This window comes from Pogona vitticeps, chromosome 15 (assembly GCF_051106095.1).
Source record: "Pogona vitticeps strain Pit_001003342236 chromosome 15, PviZW2.1, whole genome shotgun sequence".
Classification (NCBI taxonomy): domain Eukaryota; kingdom Metazoa; phylum Chordata; class Lepidosauria; order Squamata; family Agamidae; genus Pogona; species Pogona vitticeps.
In genome coordinates, this window is record NC_135797.1 from 10477735 (window position 1) to 10498623 (window position 20889).

The following is a 20889-nucleotide window of genomic DNA, read 5'->3' on the forward strand; positions in this document are numbered from 1 at the left end:
TTTTGCTAGACGACGATTTTTAAAGAGCTGATCGGCGGCTCTAAAATGGCCGCCTGCTGTGCAAAATGGCTCCCCGCTGTGTTTTAGGACGGATTCCTCACTTTACAGGCACCAAAATTGGCCGCCCCTATGGAGGATCTTCGCTGGAGGCTGAACCAGTTTCAATGCATTTCAATGGGCTTTTGCGTTTCGCTTGACGAGGATTTCGCTTGACAGCGATTTCAACAGAACGAATTATCCTCGTCAAGCGAGGCACCACTGTAATAGGGGTGTCTCCCTCCACTGTCCCTGGTTCTGGATTCAGATTAGAGCAGATGTCAAGGAGTTAAAGCCTTCTAGACTTCCCCCACCCCTCCCACCCCGTCAGTCACTTGGGAGATGCTGTGCATACTATTTACATTTAAAAGAAACACTAGTCATACCGTTCAGGCTACTTAAAGTGACATTCTCATCATACAAATGCAGGAAACTGTTTAAATATTTAAGAATCCCAATTTTCAAACATCTGCACCAAGGGCAGCCTCCGTGCAGGGAAGGCTAGCGATGACTCGGCAATGTGGCTGATCCTGAGATGACTGAGCAATTTGAACTCCGAAAGGTCCCCCATCCAGACTTGGGTGTCTTCGGTTAAGATGTAAAAACTCCGAACCCTTCAGAGGTCTTCCTGCCCATCAGCCACTGTAGATGAAGACATTGGTAACCTCATTCAGCCTAAGGAGCCACAATCTAGTGGCAGATATCTCCAAAGGCAAGTGCATATGGTACCCAAATCACCAAGGTGTGTAAATCACTGCCTTATGAGAGGTGTTGCCGCATTTTAGAATGAAAGGTAAAGGTAAAGGTTGCCCTTGACATTTAATCCAGTCATGTCCGACTCTAGGGCGTGGTGCTCATCTCCGTTTCCAAGCCATAGAGCCAGCATTTGTCCGAAGACAGACTCCGTGGTCACATGGCCAGCACAACCAGACACAGAAAGCCATTATCTTCCCACCGTGGTCATACCTATTTATCTACTCACATTTTTACATGCTTTCAAACTGCTAGGTTGGCAGGAGCTGAGACAAGCGATGGGAACTCCCTCCGTTGCATGGATTCGATCTTACGACTGCTTGGTCTTCTGACCTTGCAGCACAGAGGCTTCTGCGGTTTAACCCGCAGCGCCACCACGTGCCCCCAAAGATGGTAATAAACCATCAGATGATTATGTTATGGGCATGTAAGCAGGTGGGGAACTGCAGTGGGGGCTAAATGGAGGACTCAAAAGATACAATGATATAGAACCAGATGACTCCGTGGTCTGATTCAGGATAAGATGGTTTCATGTTCCTGTGTACTTATGTAATCTATCTTCTGTTTGCTCGCTTGGAAGATATTTCTGCTCGCCATAGGCAACCAGTCCAAGATGGATGAGCAGGGAAAGGCTACAAAGGGCGAGGCAGTGGCAATAGAAGGTCAGTTCTTTGCAGAGAAATTCATACTACTGAATTTCAACGCCTGGGAAGTGCCAGAGGTTATAGCAGAATCTGAAAAAGGTGTATGCCTTGAGCTGAGAGACAGAAGAGGAAAATATACAGGAGAGGAACACAATTGGAAAATTATGTTTCGGGACCACATTTCCCAGAATTCTTCACTCAGCTCAGCGTGGCCTGTGGAATTCTTGGAGCTGCCATCTAGATCCACCAAACCCTAAATATTTTCCTAAATTCTGGAATAAACAACTGTAAGAAAATATAAAAGCAGGAAGAATTTGCCATCCTTTAACAGCCTCTGCTTACGTCAGTGGAAAGGAACCGTATTAACTTTCTTTTTATTTGATTTATATCCCACATTTCTCTTAAGAGTGGGACTCCGAGGCTCACCCAACAAGATTAACTAAAACAATATATGCATTAAAAACAATAATATTACAATTAGGATGGATTAAAAAAAATCAATGATTTTTTAAAATCAAATTGATTCAAATCGCTATTTAATTTTTTTTTAAAAAAACAATTCTTAACATTTTAATCATCAAAAAAAATCTGACTGTTCAAATTCAAATCATGATTTTAATCGTTATAGAAATCACTGTGATTTAAATCAAATCCACTCTGATTACAATAAAATCCAGCAAATCATCTGAACGCAGTTGAGATAAAGGCTATTAAAAACACAGAAACAGAAAGAAGAAGAGGTGATTTAAGTGAACTGTTTATGGTTCCAGTCCTCTGTTCCACGGAAGGCTGTACAGTATCAGCTCAATATTTGGGACCACGCTGTTGATAGGCTGGTATTTAAAAGTGCCTCTGAGCATGTCTCTATGCAAGCATCTAGAAAAAAAGTGCAGTAATAATTAGAAGGCAACACGGTTTTGTCAAGAACAAATCCTGCCAGACTAATCTGATCTCATGTTTTGATCAGGTCAGCTCCCTGAGAGACAGAGGGGATGCTGTAGACATAGTATATCTTGATTTCAGCAAAGGTTTTGACAAAGTGCCCCATGATCTCCTGATTAGCAACCTCACTAGGTGTGGGCTGGATAGATCTAAGTGTCAGATGGATACACAATTGGCTACAGAATTGTACTCAGAGGGTGATGATGTCCTGGAACACTGGGCCAAAAGCAACAGAATGAAATTCAACAGGGATAGTGCGAAGTCCTGCACCTCAGAAAAATAAACCAATTGCACAGTCACGAGATGGGGGGAAACTGCAGGCGAGAAGGATCCTGGAATTGTCGTAGATCACAAGCTAAATAGGAGCCAACAGTGTGATGTGGCTACAAAAAGGGCAAATGCTATTTTAGGCTGCATTGATAGAAGTATAGAAGTTTCCAAACCCTGTGAGGTGCTAGTCCCCCTCTATTCAGCACTGGTTAGATTTCACCTTGAATATTGTGTTCTGTTCTGGACACCACAATTCAAGAAGGATGCTGACAAATTGGAACAAGTTCAGAGGAGGGCGACAAGGATGATTGGGGCTGGAAACCAAGCCTTACGAGGAAAGGCTGAAAGAATTGGGCATGTTTAGCCTTGAGAAAAGAAGACTTAGGAGAGATAGGATAGCACGTTTCAAATACTGTACTTAAAAGGCTGTCATGCAGAGGAGGGGCAGGATCTGTTCTCGATCATCGCAGGGTGCAGGACATGCAAGAATGGGCTTAAGTTACAGGAAGCCAGATTTAGGCTGAATATCAGGAAAAACTTCCTAAATGTTACAACAGTAACACAGTGGAACCAATTACCTGGAGAGGTGGTGACTGCCCCAAGACTGGAGGTGTGCAAGAGAAGATTGGACGACCTTGGTCAGATCTGCTTTGATCTGGATTCCTGCACAGAGCAGGGGGTTGGACTTGATGGCCTTACACGCCCCTTCCAACTTCACTATTCTATGTGGCTATAGCGATTCGCAAAACAGTGATTCCTATGGGGGAATTTCACTGGACAATGTTTGGTCCCTGCTTTGCAAGCCAAATTTCGCTAGACGATGATTTTGACAGCTCCCTCCGCGCTCGTAAAACAGGTGTTTTCGGGACCTAAGCTTCACAAGACAGCGATTCAAACAGCTGATCGGCGGTTCGCAAAGCGCCTTTCCTATGGCCGATCTTCGCTAGACAACGACGATTCTTCCCCATTGGAACACATTAAACAGGTTTCAATGCATTCCAATGGGGAAAATGCTTTTCGCTAGACGATGATTTCAGTAAGCAGCGATTTCAGTGGAACGGATTAGCATCGTCTAGCGAGGCACCACTGTAGTTTTTTCTCAACTAACTAGCAGTCAGAGAAAGACACAATGTACAGTAAGGGCTCACGGACATGCTGAATCACTATTAGAACCGTGCCCCGTAGCATTAAACAAGAGCCTAAGATTCGTGGCATTAGGTTAAGCCTCTTAAGCTAATGTCTTCTGAGTTTCTCAGAGAGAAGAAAACACAACTCCCCCGCCCCCTTTAAGCAGTTTATTTATTTAATTTATATACTACACCATTAGTGCAGACACTACTCTGGGTGGTTGACAGGTTAAAAACTTAATATCCCACAAAGCCCCACGTAACAAAATACGTCCAACAATATAGTGATTCACAAGTATAGGTCTAAATTTCCTACAAAAAAAGGGGGGGTGGGATTAACAGCAACCAGGAGCTGTTGAAAGGAGATTTGAATAATTCTGCTTTCGCCAGTTTCCTGAACAGAAGGAGGGAAGGAGCCTGCCCTAACAATGACGATGCTAGCTGGAGAATTCTATTTTAGATTTATTTTTTAAGGATTTTTTTTTGATCACTACAGTTTCTTACTCTCAGCAGGTTTCCTTCTCTCCCCCCCCCCCCGCTGCAAAATAAACCTAAATTTGTGAACAGGCCACTTCTTTTTGGAAATCCTGCTGAAAAAGGGGAGAATCTGGTCCGTAATTTGCAGAGTACTTCAATTTTACTTTTTTTGGCCTACAGAACCAGCTCCCCATTTTGAGACTGGTAAACCCCCCCCCCAAAAGGTGCAATTTTTGCAAATTTGTGTGAAAGGATCCATCCGGGAGGAAGTTGGTGAGATGTAATCATCCATCCATTGCCAGAGGCTCAGAAAGATCTGATCCTAACCCCAGTCCAGCTGCAAAGGCAATGTTTATGTCTCAGCGACAGAACCCCTGCTTTGAATCCAGAGGGACCGATCTACCTACAATTTATTTTATTTATTTTATTTATACCCCGCCTATCTGGTCAATATGACCACTCTAGGCGGCTCAAGGGGGAAAGGTCCCCACTGGCCCAAACATCCTTTCTCTACTGCAGAGCCTCTGCCGGTCAGAGCTGGTGACCCTGAGCCTGACTTAGGTCTGTACCTCTTTAAAATCACCCCTTGATTGGGAACCATGAGGACTAGCGACATACATACCCCGTTTCCCTGAATATAAGACCTAACCTGAAAATAAGGCCTAGTAGGATTTTTCAGGATGCTCGTCATATAACCCCCAAAATAAGCCCTAGTTACGTGAAACCCAGCCCTCCCCTATTGTGCAGCATTGTGCAGCAACCCGAAGAGGACATGACTGTATTTGAATAAATGTAGATTGTTGTGCCAAATTCATGTTGGTGTCATCGAAGCGATCAACATGAATTTGACCCAACTCCGGGAGGCAGTGGAAGGCAGGAGGGCCTGGCATGGTCTGGTCCATAGGGTCACGAAGAGTCGGACACGACTAAACAACTAAACACACACACACAGATTGTTGTGCATGAAAAAAAATAAAACATCCCCTGAAGATAAGCCCTATTGCGTTTTTTGGAGCAAAAATTAATATTTATTTATTTTTATTTATTTATTAGATTTATATAGTCTTATATAGAGTAGTCGAATGACTAGATGGGCGAGATATAAATATAAGAAACAAACCAATATATACTGCCCATCTTAGAACGTGTCCACTTTGGGCAGTTTACACAAAAATATAAGACCCTGTCTTATTTTCGGGGAAAAACGGTAACATTCCTTTTGAGGGACCGACCAGCCATGGCTCCATGATAGCTCATGATAGGATTTCTGAACTACCAATAACACAATTCTACATGCTGAGAATTCTGCCTACTGTAGAGGCCCTTTGCAAATATAGTCGTTCCCCGCTGGACAATTACCCTGCTCTACGACGAATTCGCTTTATGTTGATGTTTTTGGGATTGTTTTTGCGATCGCAAAACGATGTTTTAAATGGTTTTTTTTCACTGCGCGATGATCGGTTCCCTGCTTCAGGAACCGATTTTCGCTTGACGATCAGCAAACAGCTGATTGACGGGTTTCAAAATGGCTGCCGGCTGAAGAAAATGCCCCCCCCCACTGTTTTCTATGACGGATTCCTCGCTTTACAGGCACCGAAAATGGCCGCCGTATGGAGGATCTTCGTTGGATGAGCAGGTATTCAGCCCACTGGAACGCATTGAACGGTTTTCAATGTGTTTCAATGGTTTTTTTAAAAATTTCGTTTGATGACGTTTTTGCTCTACAGCGATTTCGCTGGAACGAATTAACGTCGTCAAGCGAGTCACCACTGTACCTGAATGTGACACACCGGGGAGGAAGGCCTACGTTGGCTTAGCTCGGCCTAGTTCCGCCCCAATGTCACCTTCCTGCACGCTTGGGCCAAGCTAGGCCTAGCTAAGCCTCAGAGCCTCCCAGCGTAGGCCTTATTCCCAGGTGTGGATTCAGGTATTTGCAAAGTGCCTGTAAGGTAGGGAGAGCTCCCAGCATGATGGCATTTGTAGTTCAGAAAATCCGCACACCAACAAAAATCCTTCCCCTAGTTCTGAAACCCAGGTTTCAGTGGTTGGGACGTCTTTCCCCTGAATTCCCAAATATCGAACCTGCTGTGTTGGGGATCGCCGCAATCGGGCAGCGCCCTTCACAGGCAGAGGGGTCCCGGTTTCGAAAGCCGCCTCCTCGCTCGGAAACCCCAGAGAGTGGGCTCCCTCAGCCTTAGGCTGGGAAACGGACAAAAGGTAGGGAGCCGCCCGACGGCGGGGCTTCGGAAGAAGGAGAGAGCGACGCCATTTTGGGAATCTATTTTGGGAATCCATTTTGGGTATCCTAGAGGAACCGAATGGGGCGACGAGAGGGGCAGCTTTGGAAGGGTCATGACCCTTGATTTAGGGCCTCCGATTATACAGTGCCAGTAAATACCCTCTGAAACATATATTGCAACACCGGTATTAATCCAGATGTTTTCCAGAGGTGCCAGTCGTGGCATGCCATTAATTCGGTGTTTCTTTTCCCTTCTCGGATTGGCCTTGCCACTGACCAACGTCGGCTACTACCCTGAAGAGGGACTGTCGCCGGCGGCTTGACCGCCCTATGGGGCAGCTTTCCTATCTTCTCCTTTCCGAGACGGCCCTGCCTTGCAGAGTTGTCGTCCGGACAGAATGGAGAAGAGCCGTACGCAGGCCAGAAAAAAAAGAGAGAGGGCGTGAGCTTCTCTCTGTGTGTGTATTTGCCTGAACGCTGAACGAAATCATTGGGATATTTTGCTGCCTGCGGTCAAGGAGCAGAGGTCGCGGAGAAAAGAGGGGGATCCAATGCAGGGAGGGTGAGGGTGCCTCTGTGTTGATGCAGAGTGCCTTAATGCCATGCTTCAGGCGCTTTTTGGGAGCAACAATTAATATTTATTTATTTTTATTTATTTATTAGTCTTATATACCGCCCGTCTGGCGGCGGTGGTGGTGGTGGGTGCCCAGCAGAAGAAGCGAAAGGTCAGCGGCGGAAGGGTCTGATGCCTCTTTTCCCTCCCCACCCCCTGTCCAGCATCTTCTGGCCTGCTGGGTCAAAGGCGCTCGGTGCATGCACAGAGGCAATCTTGGGCAAAGGAAGGTAAGAAAGACACTAAGGCTCCAGAAGAAGGAGCCGAGCGCACCTGTGCCCAGGTGTTACCGGGTGGGTGGTCTTCCTTGCCCCCCAAGTATCCCCCTTCTTAATCCCTCCACCCCAGATGATGATGATGATGATGATGATGAAAAATAGATGTGGGAGGCGGAAAGGGGGGTATCGAGGTTGCCCAGATAGTGGTGGTGATGGTGGTCAGCATCCCCCCCCCCTGTCCAGCTTCTTCTGGCCTGCCGGGTCAAAGGCGCTCGGTGCATGCACAGAGGCTATCTTGGGCAAAGGAAGGTAAGAAAGAAACTAAGGCTGCAGGAGGAGCCGAGCACACCTGTGCCCAGGTGTTACCGGGGGTGTGTGTGTCTTCCTCGCCCCCCAAGTATCCCCCTTCTTAATCCCTCCACCCCCATATGATGATGATGATGATGATGATGATGATGATGATGATGATGAAAAATAGACGTGGGAGGCGGAAAGGGGGGTATTGAGGTTGCCCAGATGATGGTGGTGATGATGGTGGTCAGCACCCCCCCACCCCCCTCCCCAGCCGAGAGAGAGAGAGAGAAGGAGAGGCGGGGCGAGAGGGCCGGCCAAAGGCGCCGCTCCGGTTGTCACTCCGGTTTGCGCGGCGCCTGCAAGAGGAGACCCCCCCCCCACTACCACCCCCTCCTCGGGAGCCGGAGACGGCGAAGGCGAGGGAGGGAGGAAGGAAGGAAGGAGGAAGAGGAGGAGGAAGAGGAGGAAGGAGGGAGGAAGGACGGACTCGCCCCGCCGCCGCCGCCGCCGCTGCCCACCTCTTCTCCTCCTCCTCTCTCTCTTCCCCCCCCCCCAAAACATTGTCTTCCGCGCCTTCCTTTGCAGCTCCTGCCTGGAGGGAGAGGGAGAGGGAGGGAGAGAGGGACCCGGGCAAAGCGGGGGGGGGGGCACACCCGCCTCGACGCTACGGCCGCCGCCGCCGCCGCCTCCCGCTGCATCCTCCGGGCTCCATCCCTCCTCGCCTGCATCCCGGCTCCAGGTACCCAGAAAGAGGATGCGCCCTTGCGGTGGGAGGGAGGGGGGGCGGGGGGTGGCCTTGCCCCCGCTGGCAATGTATATATTTGGGAGGGGGGGTGGAAAGAGGGGCGAGGGAGGGAGGGGGGTAGCTCTTGCCTTTCCCTTTTTTTGGGGGGGGCACTCCATGATGGTGGGCATCCTCCTTGGCCTCCCTCCCTCCCTCTCTCCCCCCCCCCCCAGGGTCCCTCCTTGGCACCACGCTGGTGGAGAGTGGCGTCTTTTTTTTGTGGGGGGTCGCGCTGCGGTACCAGCCGAGGAGGGGGTCCTGATGGAGGGGAGGGAGGGAGGGAGTTGCCTTTTTTTGGAGACCCTTCAAGCAACCCAATGGGGTGGGGAGGGGTTTGGGTGGGGGGGGCAGAGCAGGCGAGGCCCTTTTGGCATTGACCCGGTTGGGGTGGGGTGGTGGAAGACCCCCCCCACCGCTGGCTGCCCTTCCCACCCGCAGCCGCCGCCGATGCTCTCTCTCTCTGCCCCCCCCCCCCGGGGATAATGGGCTTCGTCCATCACCGTGGTTATCAACCAGCCAAGGTTGAGATTATCTTCTTGGCTGCCTCTTCCCTCTTGACATCTGAGTAATCCTGGTTGGTCTTCCTCCTTGTTGTTGTTATTGATGATGATGGTGATGATGATGGAAGAGGATGCCCCGCTGGACCATCTTTCCTCCCTCCTTCCAGCACCCAGTTATTCTGATTTTTTTTGCTTTTTTTGGGGTGGGTGTGGGTAGATTTAGGATGTTGTGTAATATTCCTGCACGTCCAGAACCCTGGAAAATTGCTGGAGATGGGCTGGCCGAGGCTCTTGTCAGCTTTCGTCCCCCTCCCTAAAACCCTGGTCTCTCCCTCTTATCCCCCCCCCACACACACACACACCTCCTTGCAAAACTCCAGATTTTAGGAAGTGGGTAATACGAAACAGCACGCTATTTTGATGGGAGCCAGCGACAGCAAACCTGCATTGCTTAGCTCTCCTTAAGCTCTCCATTATTTACTACTATTTGCTGCTGAGCTCACCCTGGCCTCGCCTGATAGCCTTTGTGATGAAGTAGTATTCATATTTATTGTCCGATATCAGACCACCCCTTTAGCCGGAGGTGGTTGCTGGACGATTTTCTTTCTTTTTCCCCTCGTTTAGCGTTTCATTTAGAGGAAGGCAAAGCTGTCTCCCAGTTCCCGCGCCCCGATCCTACTAGCGTGCTCTTGCCTGCAGGGTAACAAACCTCTGCTTTTCCTTTTTCACATTGCTCTCTCTCTCTATATATATGTGTATAAGACAGCACTGCTGCATAACGGGTGCTATTTGTGTATTTAGGAGCCTATGTGTTCACAGATATATTAATGATGTTGCATTTGTGCTAATGACGAATATCTGGATTGTCTAGTGTGGAAGAACCAAAATGTATTCTCAGATTTATTTTTTTTCCCTCCTCCTCCCCAGCCAAAGATTCCCAGCGTCTGGCAAGCTTTGTCTAAAGTCATGGAAGCTATTGCAGGGGTGGTTTCTTGTTGTGAGTTTTGGCTGTGTGGCAAAGCGGGTAGTTTGAGGGGGTGTTAAAGGGAAGGAATAGAGATCCAACCCACCTCTCCCCCCCCCCCGGCACGCAGAATAGATTCGCTGCTTACCTAGGCAGGGGCTCGAAACCTTTCTCTTGAATGGTGAACCTGTCTCCTTTTCTTAGATAGATGGATAGGAAGAGAAAAAGAGGAATTTTTGTGTGTGTGTGTAAGAAAGGAGGTGGGGGAGAGAAGCCGCTTGCATCCGAAGGAAAGAAATCAGGGGCTTGTTGTGAGGTGACAATAGTCCTGTCTTGGGGCTCTCAAAAGAAGTAGCATGCACGCTTCCGCAGGCCATTATATTATTAATTCGGTGCTGGGTGTGATTCAGGTCCAGCATCTTCACCAGGTCCCCACCCCCATCAAATTCTGTAGCAAACATCGGTGACAGTGTAAGGTTCACGTTGAAGGAGGACATATTTTAGGGAGATAAATTCACAAGCTGCCTTTGGTGCGTTTATCATATCTCGATATCTCTCTATACACACAAACACACACACCGATGCACACATGCGATTTATTAGCCGTTTGCTTTTATTCAGACCTCCTTGGGATTAAGAGCGGGGGAAAAAAGCCAAGAAATTCCCCTTTTCCCCTCCTTGCAAATAAATAAAGCCGCTGCATGACTCTCTCGCTGGGAAAAGCAGCTGCCTCCAAAAGGGGGGGGGGGGGAAGAGAGAAGAGCCATTGTATTCAACGGCGCTAATTAATTTTTATGAAGAAGCAGGGGAAGTCAAAGGGGTGTTTGTGAGTCCAGTGGGAAGAATCCTTCGATTGCACCAGCCCAAGTCCACCGAAGGGGAGGTGGCAGTGGCGGCACTAGAGGCAGTAATGAAGGGAGAGGACGGAGCATGACAAATATGTTTTTGAAGGCAGCGCAGGGGAGAGAAATGACAGCGGCAGGTATTTACGGCGTGGCTCAGGTGTGGGGCCGTCCTTTGGAGCACACCTGAGGCTGCGGAAGCAGCCGTAGCCCCGGGATTTTTGGGGCTGCTGTTTTGGGAACCGAAGACGATGCTTTTAGGGCCGTCCCGAGCATTGATGCGGGGCAGCCTTGCGTGCCGTTTTTGGAGAGAGGGGCCACCCTTCGGGCCTGGAGATGGCTGGAGATGTGTGCTGAAGCACAGATGGTTTCCTTTCTCCTTTGTCCAGTGCAGCAAGCTTGCTTTACTGGGTGTGTGTGTGTGTCTATGTGTGTGTGTGTGATGGCCAGTTGCTTCTCCCCAATCCCCCTCTCGAATGCCTCTCGTAGCAACAAAAGCATGCGTTTCCTTTGGACATGATTCGTCCCACACAAAAAAAGGGGGGTTCTCCATCCACCAAGCCATCCCGACAGCAGGGCGTGCTCGTGTTCTGTTTCTATCACGGCGTTCGGCCTCAAAGGATGGGCTGCAGCTCCGAGATGATGTCATTTTATCTTCTCGACAGCCCTGTGAGGGAGGTTTTCGGGTCAGGACCAGCCCTTCCCTCCATCAGGGGAGCATGGCGGAGTTGCCCCTGGGCGGCATACGATGGTGTGCCGAGCCAGAGGTTGGCAGAAAGCGTGGCATGCCTCGCTCTAGGGCCGCAAGTCAAGTCAAATTTGTATTTGAAGAAGCCTTATGGACCATCCCATCAATCCTTCACCATCTAGAATAACATTATGGAATTTTATAAACTTGTGAACGGCGTGATCTTGGGAACGGCGAAAGTCGCAACTTGCCTGTTCAGCCGGTTTATGGGTATGGATGGAGCGGGTGTGTATGTGTGTGGCGGTGGGGCTGCTGTCCCATTCTTTGCCTCAGGCGGCAAAATGTCTTGGGCGGAACCTGGATTAAGATGAGAGGAAGAGAGGCTTGCCCGAGGAGGTTGAGCTCTTTTATAATCCCCCACTCTCTTAAAAGAGATGCTAATGGCCGTTTTGGAGATGAAGGACCCGATCAAGGTGTCTCGGTGGACGTGAACTATTTCAGGTTGTGTTATTGGGTGTTAAGCGAGGTGTGGATTTCTGTTTATCCGTCAAACTCCTTCAAGGGTCAGCTGGAGATTTCTCGGGCATAAGGGCAGCTCTTTTGGAGCAGCACTCAACAGCTACGGCCTACTCACTGCACGTCATTCTTGGTAAAGACCCCAGAAGTACGTGGTGAGGTGGGAGGTATATGTCTTCATTCAGTGATCAATCAATCAATGAATCAGTAATGGACACACTGTGAGAATTTCTTTTGTTGTGTGCAGTGTTGGCAGGTAGGCTAACTTCGTAGCCTTGCTGTTTTTTTTTTAAAAATAGATACAGTGGTGCCTTGCTAGACAGTTACCCCGCATGACAGTTTTTTTTTGCTAGACATTGACTTTTTGCAATCGCTATAGCGATTTGCAAAACAGTGATTCCTATGGGGGAATTTCGCTGGACAATGTTTGGTCCCTGCTTCGCAAACCGATTTTCGCTAGATGACGATTTTGACAGCTCCCTCCGCGCTCGCAAACGGGTGTTTTCGGGACTTAAGCTTCGCAAGACAGCGATTTAAACAGCTGATCGGTGGTTCACAAAGCGGCTTTCCTATGGCCGATCTTCGCTAGACAACGATGATTCTTCCCCATTGGAACGCATTAAACAGGTTTCAATGCATTCCAATGGGGAAATGTTTTTCGCTAGATGATAATTTCGCTAAACAGTGATTTCAGTGGAATGGATTATCATCGTCTAGTGAGGCACCACTGTATGCATTTAAAAAAAAACTGGTGGAATGGAAGGGCTATCGCTCAGGAATAGAGTGCTGCTGATGTGAAAATGTCTTGGGTTTAGATCCTTGATATCGCTGTATAAGCTAAGGATTAATCTTCTCCGAAACCCTAGATTGCTACTGGTGGTCAGTGTAGGTAACTCAGAGCTGCGTGGAGCAGGGCTATCAGACCGTTTACCAAGTTCTGAATCAGAATCATGATTTATTTAGCATCATGAGCAGTGATGCCAAGCTCCCTTCTTCTAAGAGAGAAGGTCATGGAGCAAAGGAAGGATACACGGAAAATTTCTCGGTCCCGTTTTTAGCACCTAAAATGGAGACTTATCTCTGATACTCCAAAGAGTGGCTACCGGTCAGTGTTTGTAGTATTAAGATCAATGGGCTTGACTTGGTCTACAATGGTTTCTTATATTACTGGAGGTCTCAAGAAAAAGGGGAGGGGGAAAAGAGAGAATCTTGCAGAAAAGATGCTTCTTAAAAGTGGTCATGGGCAGATGCAGGAATGGAAATGTTACTTTTCGGACTACAACTCCCAGAGGTCTTGATTCTTGTTTCTATGCCCAGGATAGTTGCACTAGGCAGTGCTGTTCATCACATGGATCATTCCAGGGTTCAGTCCCTGCCGTTTCCAAATAGAACATCTAAAATCACAATTTTGAGACTCTGCCAAGTAGTGTAGAAAAACTGATTTAAGTGGGCCAAACATCAGAATAAAGCCACTTTCTATTCAAATCATCCTTTTACAGTGGTGCCTCGCTTAGCGAGCACTCTGTTTAGCAATGAAATCGCATAGTGATGAACTTTTTGCGATGTTCCCTATGGGGGAAATTTCGCTTTGTGATGATCGGTTCCTTGCTTAGGGAACCGATCATCGCAAAGCCACCATTTTCGCATAGCTGATCGGCGGTTTCAAAATGGCTGCCGGGAAAAAAACATGGCCGCCCACTGTTTTCTGGGACGGATTCCTCGCTTAAGAGGCACCAGAAATGGCTGCGCTATGGAGGATCTTCACTGAACTGTGAGTTTTAAGCCCATAGGAATGCATTAATCGCGTTTTAATGCATTTCTATGGGCTTTTTTATTTCGCATTGCGACGTTTTCGTTCAACAGATTTCGCTGGAACGAATGAACATCGCAGTGCGAGGCACCACTGTATTGGGAACTGCGAGGACACGCTTCTTGGGAGAGAAGTATAGCTTTTCATTCCAAAAGCTTGGGTTCAGTCACTGGTATGAAAAGCATCCCCCCCCCCCCAAGGCCAGGGATCCCTGCTCCCAATCTGAACCGCACGAGATGGACCAAGAGCGTAGCTGCGGCGGACGCCGAAGTTTGGCCTTCTACGTGTAGTTATTTATCATGGCATTAATTTTCCCGGAGAAGAGAAGGATACCTGCTTAGAGCTGTCTCTTGATGGAATTAAATTGGACTACTCTTCTGGACTATAAGTTTGCTTAAAAGGGGACAGTGACAGCAGTTGGAAGTCCTTTAATGTGGAATGATGATGGCCGTGGCAACCTAAAGCAGCCTCTCCCCCTCCAGTGATCTTCGAAAGGCACTGGATCTCAATTCCATCATGATTGGCTACCAGTGATCTTTGAAAGGCACTGGATCTCAATTCCATCATGATTGGCTAGCATAGGACTGTTAAATTAACACAACAAATGGACAAGGCGAAGCTGGACAATGAAGGTGTGAACTGGAGAGGCCTGTGTTCGGATTTTGTCTCTTACCTTGAGCAGGTTTGCAAGGCACGTTGGGGTCATAGTTCATGAAATTTCTGCCAGTATGGCTATCAGTAGTTTGTAGCCGAAGTGTCCAGATTTATATTTTTGGATTCCAAAAACCACACACGCCTTACACTTATTTAGTGTGCGTTGACCAGTACAAATCCAGACGCCCTGTGCATTCTCCCAAGAAGCAAGGGAAGTGGAGTGAGATCAGGAGGAGTCCTCCCGTAAGGCGAGGAAGAGAAACTTGTGGGTCAAACACATGGGGAAGAGGTCTTGCCCAGTCCAATGTTCTTCTGTTTATCTCTGATTAGTCATCAGAGATAGGAAGGTGTTGCTTGGAGATAAGAAGGTATCACTCAATTGTATGGAGGCACGTCGTTGTTGTTTAGTCGTTTAGTCATGTCCGACTCTTCGTGACCCCATGGACCAGAGCATGCCAGGCCCTCCTATCTTCCACTGCCTCCCGAAGTTGTGTCAAGTTTTCTGGTAGCTTCGGTGACGCTGTCCAACCATCTCATCCTCTGTCGTCCCCTTCTCCTCTTGCCTTCACACTTTCCTAACGCATATCCTGGCTCAAAGGCAGAGGGTCGGTTACCTGATTCATTAAGTGAGATCAGATGAGAGACAGAGATGCTACAGCACAGTGTTACTCCTGGGGAAGGGTTCCCGCACCACTCGATTTGAGCCATGCAGCCATGCAGTCTCCCATCATTTCAACCAGGTCTGTGTGGGACGGCTTTCGGAGAGGTGATAATGAATGCGAAGTGGCCGTGGCTTCCGGGTTCCCACTTTGAAACACCAGTGTGCCTCAGATCCGCCTAAGAGTTGCACAGACTTTTTTCCCTTTGGATTCCAGTAAGGTGACTTAAATTATCTTTGGGTTCCAACAGGTTGTCATTTTTCCGAAATATGTGTGTGTGTTCTTCATGCATATATGTATTCGTTCTGTATAGTTTGCAGAGTGTCTCCTCGGAATATTTCACTTATCGCTTCAGATAAAAAAAAAGGCAGGAAAAAAACCTCTTGAGAATCTCACTTTTGGCTGTAGCTTCTTATCATCCCGTTCCAGCGTTCACACCGGAGTTCAGCTTTTTTTAATTCACTCCAGACTGTATGTGTGCAGGTGAGTGCATATATGCACATGCCCGCCAGTGGCAGATTCTTATTTTTTTTTAAATCCTCTCTACATTGCTTTCTCTCCCCCCCCCTTCTTGATGGCTTCTTTCGCCCCTCCTTGCCTCGTTCGCTCTGCCTCCTCCAATTATAAAACAAAATTATGGCCATTGCAAATTGGGATATACTATAGAGTGTTCATCGGGATGGGGAGGGGGTGGCGGACCTTCCAGTCCTGATTCTCTCTCTCCTAAAAGGGGTACTCTATGGTACTTCGTCCTCTTCTGGAGTGGTTTAAACTGTTGGCCCAGATAAATTTTACATGAATAATTTCTCTCCCTCGCAGCAAGAAAATACAGAAAATAAACCCTTGGGCTGGCTATAATTGATTTTTTTTTTCCTGGGCACCTGGAATGATGTGATTTGTGATGGTGGAGACTGTAGGCAATTTTTTTTTGTATATGTATTTTGTTCTGTGTTTTTGTTGCTGCTGCAAACATGGATTTTGAAATTGATCTGGCAAACTGATTTTAAAAAGCTGATCTTGTCATGAGAGAGAGAGAGACCCATCAGGTTGTGCCCCAGAGAGCGGAGCTGTGGGTTCGCTGGCATACAGAAAGATTAAATTTATATTTCCCCGTGCATTGGGCCAAAAAAAAAGGGGGGTCCTTGCAAATCTATTAAGGCAGCAATCCTCTTTGTGCTTTTATAGCACGTTTAATGTGAAAGGAGCTTTATAATCCTTCAGCTCGCCTGGTCCTGTGAGGAAGCTTCTTGCAATCTTCCAGCGTTGTTGTGGTTTTTACAGGGAGGAAGGCTAAGGCGGACAAGAGGGAGTTGTGCTTGAAGTCACACAGGGCACTTTGAACCTCTGTCTGCCAGTTCCCGTGTTGTACAGAGGGAAAATGCACGGCAGCAAAATCCTGTCCGTTGTTTTTTCAAAATCAGGAGAAGTGACATCATCAGCCAGAGCAGGAGACTCGGAGGGGGTTCCCCCTTGTTCTGACCGGTGAACTGACGGTGATAACAAGTCTTTCAAGTTTTACTCTTCCGTGTGTCAGATCTGATAGAGCTTACCTGCATTTCCAGTTACGAACAAAAGGTTTCGTTTCAACTTGGTCTTTGGTTATCGGCCAGCGCATTGGGCAAACGAAGCCTCTCCGTGCAGCCAGAAGTGAACACTTGTGAGTTCAAAAGCTCTTATTCCCAGCTTCCCGTGTCTATGATTGCAGTCATAATGATCTTTCGGTATGATGCTATGTCAACATTTCTCAATCTGGCCTGCTTCAGACGGCTTGGGCAATACCTTCCATCACCTCTAGGTAGCACAGCCCATGGACGTTGCGACTCAGTTCCTGAAGGGTGCCAGGTTGGGGAAGGCTATGCTCTTCAGTGCGCATGAGCATATGGTGCATAAACACACACCTCTGGAGGTCAATCACTCTGATTTTGTCGGGGAAGTGAATCTGCTGTAGTGTTTGTCTGATCTTTATATCCGAAGTGTTGAACCCAATCAATCAGTCAATCAAACAAACAGAATCCTGTCTTCAAAATAGGGTCCTTACTTTGGATCTGAACTGCAAAATTCAGATTAAAAGCCAGATCAGTTCATGAAGTCAGGCTCATCAGCTGGTCCGCGTAGAATCAGTCTTCTCTTCGTTTAGCTTAATGAAGAGAAGACTGAGGGGAGAGATGATAGCAGTCGTCCAAGATCCGAACGGTTGCCACAGGGAAGACGGCATCGATTTACAGTGGTACCTCGCTAGACGGCGACCATGCTGTACGAAGAATCCGCAGGATGGTGACTTTTTGCGATTGCTATAGCGGTTCGCAAAACAGTCATTCCTATGGGGGAATTCCGGTTGATGACGATTTGGCCCATGCTTCACGGACTGTTTGGGACGTGGTGGCGCTGCGGGCTAAACCACAGAAGCCTTTGTGTGCTGCAGGGTCAGAAGACCAGCAGTCGTTAGATATAATCCATGCGATGGAGTGAGCTCCCGTCGCTTTGTCCCAGCTCCCGCCAACCTAGCAGTTCGAAAGCATGCAAATGTGAGTAGATAAATAGGGACCATCTCGGTGGGAAGATAAACAGCGTTCCAAATCTAAGTCGTGCTGGCCACGTGACAACGGAAACTGTCCTCGGACAAACGCTGGCTCTACGGCTTGGAAACGGGGATGAGCACCGCCCCCTAGAATCGGACACGACTGGATAAAAATGTCAAGGGGAACCTTTACCTTTACCTCGCGGACTGTTTATTTGCAAGATGACGATCTTTACAGCTGATCGTCGGGTTCCTAAAATGGCTGCCCTGTGTTTTCAGGACCCATGCTTCGCAAGGCAGCCATTTTAACAGCTGATCGGCGCTCGGAAAATGGGTTCCCCTATGGGTGATCTTCGCTGGACGACGAGGTCATTTCCCCATTGGAATACATTAAATGGGTTTCAATGCAATCCAATGGGAAATTGTTTTTCGCATGACGACAATTTCATTTAACAATGATTTTCCCGGAACGGATTATCGTCGTCATGCGGGGCACCACTGTATTTTCCATTGCGCCTGAGGATAGGACGAGAACCCATGGGTGGAAACTCGTCAGCGGGAGATCCAACCTGGAAATAAGGAAGAATTTCCTGATGGTGAGAACCATCAAGCAGTGGAACAGCTTGCCTCCTGATGTTGTGGGTGCCCCATCGCTGGAGGTTTTCAAGAAAAAATTGGACAGCCATCTGTCCGGGATGGGATGAGGTCTCCTGCCTTGGGCAGGGGGTTGGACTAGAAGACCTCCAAGGTCCCTTCCAACCCTACAATGATTCTATGAATCACTGTGAACTTTTGAACTTTACAATTGAGTGCTTCACCTCTGCGAACCTATCCTTTCTACTGCGTGGTCCTTCTCTTTCACCGCCCATGCGGGATATTTCTCCTTGTGTTATTAAACTGTATCTCTGTGCTTGAAAAGCAGTGCCTGTTGAATTTCTGCCTACGGCAGCGGCACGCCCACAAGTGAAACCCACCTCCTTAACAAATATAATGGACAAAAGCAACATTAGGGCCGAAACATGATGCAAAGTGGTCGAGGGCCCTTTTTAGGAAGGTGGCATCAGATATAAGCTGTCAAAAGTCCCAGGATCATTTCAAAGAGGTACACTTTAATCAATCAGTTTTTGAGAAATAGATCAATGTAGTAGTACATTTTAAGAGATAACGTCAGCTGAAGCACCGTTAACATTGGCGGAAAACAAAGCAAAACAGCCCACCAAGTGAAAACTAAATACATTTATCAACGTAAGCCAATGTTTAAAAGTGGTAAAATGAAGGGTGTAAAGATAAGAAGCTAAGACCAAACGCATTTGGATAATATTTCTTTTACCCAACAGCCATTAGAGGGGCTGGTAATAGAAGCAAAGATAACAATGCACGCTCAGCCACATCTTTTTTTTCTTTTCTTTTTGGGAGAAACAGCGAGAGACTCAAGTTCTGATGCAGGTTGTGGTGGAGGAGCTGGATCTCAGGGTAAGATATTATCAATTCAGATACCTCCTGACCCAAGATTTCTTATATCTAGCTGTGGGCTCTCAGGCATGGATACCGTGTTTCCCCCGAAAATAAGACAGGGTCTTATATTAATTTTTGCTCCAAAAATGCATTAGGGCTTATTTTCAGGGGATTTTTTTTTCATGTACAACCATCTGTATTTATTCAAAAACAGCCCTGTCATCATCTTCTGGTTGCTGCATAAGGGTGGAGGGCGGGCTTTCATTTAACTGGGGCTTATTTTGGGGGGTAGGGCTTTTATGACGAGCATCCTGAAAAATCGTTGTTGTGGTTTAGTAGTTAAGTCGTGTCCGACTCTTCGTGACCCCATGGACCAGAGCACGCCAGGCCCTCCCGTCTTCCACTGCCTCCCGGAGTTGGGTCAAATTCGTGTTGGTCGCTTCAATGACCCTGTCCAACCATCTCATCCTCGGTCGTCCCCTTCTCCTCTTGCCTTCGCACTTTCCCAACATCAGGGTCTTTTCCAGGGAGTCTCCTCATGAGATGGCCAAAGTACTGGAGCCTCAGCTTCAGGATCTGTCCTTCCAGGGAGCACCCAGGGTTGATTTCCTTCAGAATGGAGAAAAATCATACTAGGGCTTATTTTCAGGTTAGGTCTTAAATACAAGGTAGGAGGTCCCCTTTCCAGCCCCAGTGTCAGGATCGGTATCCGGAAGGAAGGAGCCATTACTTGGAACAGCAAATAGTCCTGCTTTAATAGCTGGGACTGACAACACCATTTTATCAGATTAAAAAATCCCCCCTCCCAATCTCCCACCTGGCATGGCCAGTTGGCAGCTGATGCTTAGAGTCCTCGCTCGTGATCATGACCCTCTTTTGCATGCAGAAGATCACAGGTTCAATTGCAGTGGTCATGGAGTGCAGGATGGGCCCTCTGCCTCAGGGCTCTGGAGAGCTCCTGATGGTCATTCAGAGAATCCTAGAATCATGGAGTTGGAAGGGGCCCTTTAAAGGCCATCCAGTCCAACCCCCTGCTCAAGGCTGGAATCCAAAACAAAGGAGATCTGCCAGGGGGGTTGTCTAACTTACTCTTGAAGGCCTCCAGCGCTGGAGCGCTCACCACCATCTGAGGTCATGGGGCTCCATCGTCGTACCGCTCTAAGAGTTACGAAGTTTTTCCTGCTGTTCAGCCTACATCTGGCTTCCTGTCGCTTGAGCCTATGAGTCTTTGAAAAGGGCTATCTCCCCCTCGGTCTTTTCTCAAGGCTAAACATGCCCATAGTAGACAGTGCTGATTTGGATGGAGAAATAGAGGGAACCTTATGCTCTTCAAGTCATTTCTGGCTTTACAGTGACCCAACGGATGAATAATCTCTCCCCAATGTCCTATCATCAGCAGCTCAGCTCAGCTCTTGCAAATGCATAGCCACGGATGGCTTTATTGAGTCAATCCATCTCACATTTGGAGTTCCTCTTTTCCTGTTGCCTTCAACATCCCTCAGCTGTACTGTTATTTCCAGGGAGTCTTGTCTTCTAAGCATGTATCCAAAGTACGACTACCTCAGTTCAGTCATTTGAAAGGGGTTTCCCAAATTCCTCTTAAATCAGCAATCCCCCCCCTTCCGATTCATGGATTAAGGATTTCTTGCCCTAAGGGCAGTGTGAGAAGAGGCATGCGGAAGGCAGAGAGGGCCAGGGGGACAGAGAAAGCTTAAGTGATTTCTTTTAAGGAAGTGGGTGCTTAGCCATGAGGACTAGATTCTTACTGTGCTTTAAAAGGATGGATACAATTCATTCTTGACATGCACGAGAGTCAGATTCAGTCCCTGAATCTACAACTCAGCAAAACGATGGAGTAGGGTGCATTTTTTTTTAAAAAAAAGGCT

The 20889-nt window shown here is 47.8% G+C and overlaps 1 protein-coding gene across 33 annotated transcripts in view; it reads left to right on the top strand.

Annotated features, from left to right (window-relative positions):
• The first annotated feature begins 8005 nt into the window (after positions 1 to 8005).
• The window catches only part of NRXN2 (neurexin 2), a 559504-nt gene continuing 546620 nt past the window's right edge, over positions 8006 to 20889 (top strand). For 13 of the 33 annotated variants that reach the window (XM_078382038.1, XM_078382039.1, XM_078382042.1 and 10 more), the window contains exon 1: positions 8016 to 8352. The gene's annotated coding sequence lies outside the window, so the exon portion shown is untranslated. Of the gene's footprint in view, positions 8353 to 20889 lie in introns of all 33 variants that reach the window. The other 20 variants (XM_078382060.1, XM_072984193.2, XM_078382066.1 and 17 more) reach the window with 7 other exon arrangements.